The sequence below is a fragment of the Nycticebus coucang genome, chromosome 6 (genome assembly GCF_027406575.1).
Source record: "Nycticebus coucang isolate mNycCou1 chromosome 6, mNycCou1.pri, whole genome shotgun sequence".
Taxonomy (NCBI): Eukaryota; Metazoa; Chordata; class Mammalia; order Primates; family Lorisidae; genus Nycticebus; species Nycticebus coucang.
The window spans coordinates 111,774,485-111,780,484 of NC_069785.1; positions in this window are offsets into that span (position 1 = coordinate 111,774,485).

Here is a 6,000-nt window from a genome sequence, read left to right on the forward strand (position 1 = left end):
CTTGAGGCTCTGTCTCAAAATAAATAATTAAATAAATAATAATCAACACAACTCAGCGACCTACCCCGTTTCCCCGAAAATAAGACAGTGTCTTATTTTAAGGTGTGCTCCCAAAGATGCGCTAGGTCTTATTTTCAGGGAATGTATTATCTTTTCTGTAAGTAGGTCTTATTTTCTGAGGATGTCTTATTTTCGGGGAAACAGGGTATTAGAACATTCCAATTCAAAAGCTAATCTCCTAAATCAATCCACCTAAACTGCTCAGGATGGGCATCTTCAGGGTGGGAACTAAATTTACAAAACAGTAAGAACGGGAGACAAAGGTGAAGTTCAGGCAGGACCTAAACTGACCAGGCCAGCTGTGTCATGTCTGCCCAGCCTGACAGACTCATCTTATTCTCACTACATGTGCTTTCGATCAGAAAGAAGGGGGGAGAAGGAAGAGGTAAATTTACATCCAGTGGGTACAATGCACACTACTGGGTGACCGGCACATTTACCGCTGATGCAAACTGTACAAAGGCAATTTATGTAACCAAAATGTTTGTACTCCTGTGATAGTCTGAAATTTTAAAAATTACTTTATAACTCCAAGGACATCCATTCCACAAAACTTGCAATATCAATTTGCTTAAATAAAGTCACCAGTGTTTACCAAAAAAAAAAAAAATTTTTTTTTATAAGCCTGAGATTTCACATAGAAGTTTCAAATACTTCCCCTTCCTCTCCAAACTTAACTCCACCAATTTACTCATCTGCTCATGAAAGGAAGAATAAAGAAGATCATTTCTTCCCTGGTTGTCTAGCGGTTAGGGGGTAAAAAAATATCACTTCTAAAATTCTTTCCCTAACATTCTAGCCTCCTGTGAGAAATCTCAAAGGCTTTGAAGAGATTGCAGATATGTGACCTTTTGTTCAAGTAAGTTCTGGGAAGGAGCTAGAAATGTCAGCTGTTAGAAGGGAAAGAAGCCCTGGAACCTTTTTTAAAACTATGAATGCTTCTTGTTTTCATGGTACCCTGCCCCAGAGGCATTCCCCAATTAATGTCCTATCTCTTTATACTCTGGGAATCCTATCTAAATTTTGCCTCCATGCAAACCTTTGCATGGTGATGGGATCTAGTCCTCCTGGTACTCTTTCCCTCCAGCTACACCAAGTGAGAAGCCTTGTCCAGAAACTTCACTGTCACTAATTATTGTATAGAATAGGCTTAGTGTTTCAGTGGCCATATATTGAACTCAAAAGTAGAACCTGTAGTCTGACACAGGTCTGATGAAGAGATAGATTATTTTGCAATTAGATTGGTCCCAGGAAATCTCCAGTCTTGTGGGAAACTGAAGGAACCAGTTAACAGTTTGATTGGAAAATTGAGACAGAACCAAGGTGCTTTTTTTTAAGAGACTGAATCTCACTTTGTTGCCGCATTCTAGCATTGAACTCCTGGGCTCACTTGATCCTTCTGCCTCAGCCTCCCAAGTACCAGGGACTGCAGATCTGTTCCACCTTGCCAAACTAGAACCAAAGATTTTACACACAGTCAAGCTGTCTTCCTAGCACACACAGCCTACTAGAAATGTTTAGATTAATCAACAAAGAACTGAGGAAACTTCCACAAAAGGACATATAATGAACATTCAATACATTTGACCATAGAACTACTGAAAAAAACAAGCATTGGGGAATAGAAGATAGTAGATAAACAAAATAGAAATAATACGATTACAATAATGAGAGGAGAAGAGATAGAAGAAAAAATTTTTAAAAATGATTCTTACTGTAAATGGATCTGATCTTAAATGAAAGTACTGTAGATGGTTAATTTTTCCAAGGAGAACCTGAGGTACTAGAAAAGCCTTTAAAACAAAGATATCTATTGGCTCGGCACCTGTAGCTCAAGCGGCTAGGGCGCCAGCCACATACTCTGGAGCTGGTGGGTTCGAATCCAGCCTGGGTCTGCCAAACAACAATGACGACTACAACCAAAAAATAGCCGGGCGTTTTGGTGGGCACCTGTAGTCCCAGCTACTTGGAAGGCTGAGGCAAGAGAATCACTTTAAGCCCAAGAGTTTGAGGTTGCTGTGAGCTGTGACTCCACAGCACTCTACCCAGGACAATGGCTTGAGACTCTGTCTCAAAAAATAAATAAATAAAAAGCTATGATTTAATAATAAAAAAAACCCAAACATATCTATTAAAACTAATAATACAAACTTTCCTAAATACTAAATATGTTTTGAAAACAGTAAAGAAGCATAGTAAATATAATATAAACAATAATTAGAACACTAAATAAATAAGTTGAAGAAAGAGTCCAAGATACATTAAGTGAAAAAAAGTAAAATGCTAAAGAGTATAGGTAGTATGCTATCTTTTGTGTAAGAAAAAAAAAGAGGGAGAAAAGAAATATATATATACACACACACATATATATATATTTCGTTGCAAAAAGAAACACAAGGAGAATAATCAGAAAACAATAAAACCTGCCAGGTACAAGAAGTGGAAGGAAATGAGGAGGATGAATGGGAAGGAGAGGTGTGTTTCTCTGAGGGTAGTTTTGATTTTGCAAAGCATTTTTTTTTTGTTTTTTGTTTTCTTGCAGTTTTGGGCTGGGGCCAGGTTTGAACCCACCATCTCCGGTATATGGGGCCGGCGCCCTACTCATTTGAGCCACAGGCACCGCCCATGATTTTGCAAAGCATGTTAGTATTTCATACATTCAAATAATAAAATTAAATCAACAGGAAGGGATGAGTTCCTAAAACTGAGTTCCAACAGAGACAAATAAACCCAACTATATTTCTTCTTCTTTTTTTTTTTTTTTTTGGAGACAGAATCTCACTATGTTGCCCTCGGTAGAGTGCCATGGTGTCATAGCTCACAACAAACTCAAACTCTTGGGCTCAAGTGATTCTCTTGCCTCAGCCTTCTGAGTAGCTGGGACTACAGGCGCCCTCCACAATGCCTGGCTATTTTTAGAGACAGGGTCTCACTTTTCCTCAGGCTGGTCTCAAACTCCTGAAATCAAACAATCCGCCCACCTTGGCCTTCCAAAGTGCTAGGATTAAGGAGTGAGTCACTACGCCCTGACCAACCCAACTATATTTCAATTGAATAACATAACCACGGTAAAGGGGAGGAGACCAATAAGTGAATTTGAACACAATATTTTGACCTTAACACTCATAGGGAAGGGGCCAGTGAGGGGATAGCAAACAAATCCTGAACTCTTTTTATAATGGGTTTGTTTTTCATAGTAATATAGATATAACAATTCTGAATTTATTTTATATTTATTGTAGGATTGAGTAAATATGATCATGTTTGAGGAAGCCAGGGTTCTCGCTGAGGAGGAAAGGAGGTACAATTATGGAAAGGAGAGAAAAAAGGAAGATCTCTGTGGTGTTGAATTGACTTGGAAGGCTAAGTATGAATTCATGATTTCTAACACAAATGAGCATGCCAACAGCACTGAGCGTCCCTAGTGCCCAGATCTTAGATCACTGGTAATAGCAGCAGCAGCATCAAACTAGAGGGAAAGATGGTGTTGAAAACCATTAACATGGATCCACACTTCACACTAGAAAAGAAGGCAAATTCCAGGTGAATTAAATAACTATATGTGAAAGGTTAAACCCATAAAGCAAATAAGAAAAAAAAATGTATGAAAGTATCTTATAAAGTCAGTGAAGGAGTTCTTTTTAAAAAAAAAATGTGCACTGATACACTTTTGCAAGTGTACAATCAGGGATTTAAAGATATATGTTGTTTCTGTTAAATATTCCTTCTGAATATATATATTTCAGATTGGGGGTAACTCATTTGCAAAGAAAGTATGTTTTAGAAAGGTCGGTTTCCAGTGTATGGTGCCCCATGATCGCATTGATGTACACAGCTATGATTTAATATTAATTAAAAAAAGGTCGGTTTCAAAATAAAAAAAAAAAGTGTTCCAATTCCATCCATTCTTCAATTAAAAAAAAAAAAAAGAAATCCTTCACAGGAAGCAAGAATCCAATGTACTCAATTCTAATATGAAGCCAGTAGATGAGCTAATACCCACGTAAGAGAAAAACTCAAATCAATTCAGGTGGGGGGCGGGGAACCAGGGAGCCAGGAGAGGGAAGGCGGGAGGGAGGATGGGTGTGCTCCCACTTAATGGGCAATATGTTAGGGTGTATGGCACACCTCTGGGGGAGGGGCACAATTATAAGAGGAATTTTACCTAATAAATGCATTATAACCTAATTCTTCATACCCTCACCTGAAACTACAACAAAAAAAACCCAACAAACCAGAGTCTCACTCTGTCACCCTGTATAGAGTGCCTCGGGGTCATCATAGCTCACAGCAACCTCAAACTCTTGAGCTCAAGAGATCCTCAGCCTCCAGAGTAGCTAGGACTATAGGCCCCCTCCACAACACCTGACTGGTTTTTCTATTTTTGGAAGAGACCATGTCTCACTCTTCCTCAGGCTGGTCTCCAACTCCTGAGCTCAAGCAATCCACCTGCCTCAGCCTCCCAGAGGAGGCTGTTTTTGTTTGTGTTTTGTTTTGTTTTTGTTTTTTGAAACAGAGTCCCACCCTATGCCCTGAGCAGAGTGCAATGGCCTCATAGTTCACTGCAACCTCAGACTCAGGCTGTGGGCATCCTACTGCCTCAGCCTTCCTAAACCACTGGGATTATAGGCACTCGCCATGGTGCTTGGCTGGGTTTTTCATTTTTTTAATGAGTTGGGGGTCTTATTCTTGGACTTGAACTCCTCCCACAGTGCTGATATTATAGGAATGAACCACCACCCCCAGCTGAAGGAGTTCTTAAAGAAGACCTACAAGCAAAAACCATAAGGAGAAAAATTAATAAGATTTGACTATATCAGGGCAGCGCCTGTGGCTCAGTGAGTAGGGCGCCGGCCCCATATACCGAGGGTGCCGGGTTCAAACCCAGCCCTGGCCAAACTGCAACAAAAAAATAGCTGGGTGTTGTGGCAGGCACCTGTAGTCCCAGCTGCTCAGGAGACTGAGGCAAGAGAATCACGTAAGCCCAAGAGCTGGAGGTTACTGTGAGCCGCATGTCGCCACAGCACTCTACTGAGGGCCGTACAGTTAGACTCTGTCTCTACAAAAAAAAAAAAAAAAAAAAAAGATTTGACTATATCAAAATCTGTACAAAAAAAGTATATCATACCAGCAAATGGAATGGTAACAGATTAGAATATACTTGCAAAATACAAAACCAATGAAGGACTAAGTTTTAGGGTATACCAGGGTCACTTGACAGCACATTAAGAAAAGAAAAGATGCCAGAGCACAGTGGCTCGTGCTTGTAATCCCAGCACTCTGGGAGACCAAGGCAGGTAGGTGGATGCTTGAGCTCAGGTGTTCTAGACCAGTCTGAGGAAGAGTGAGACAATGTCTCTACTAAAAGGAAAAACTAGTCAGGCATAGTAGAGCAGGATTATAGTCTCAGCTACTTGGGAGGCTGAGGCAAGAGGATCATTTGAGACCAAGAGTTTGAGGTTGTTGTGAGCTGTACCCAGGGCTACAGAGTGCGACTCTCTCTAAAAACAAAACCAACTAACAGACAAACAAAAAGCCAGCATCTTGGCTCATTCCTGTAACCCCAGCACTTTGGGATGCTGAGGCAAGAGGATCACTTGAAGCCAGGAGTTTGAGATCAGCCTGAGCAAGAGACTCTGTCTGTATTAAAAATATAGCCAGATGGGGCAGCGCCTGTGGCTCAGTGAGCAGGGTGCTGGCCCTATATACCGAGGGTGGTGGGTTCAAACCCAGCCCCGGCCAAAACTGCAACAATAAAATAGCCGGGCATTGTGGCAGGCGCCTGTAGTCCCAGCTACTCGGGAGGCTGAGGCAAGAGAATCGCCTAAGCCCAGGAGCTGGAGGTTGCTGTGAGCTGTGTGATGCCACGGCACTCTACCATGGGTGATAAAGTGAAACTCTGTCTCTATAAAAAAATAAATAAATAAAATAAATAAATAA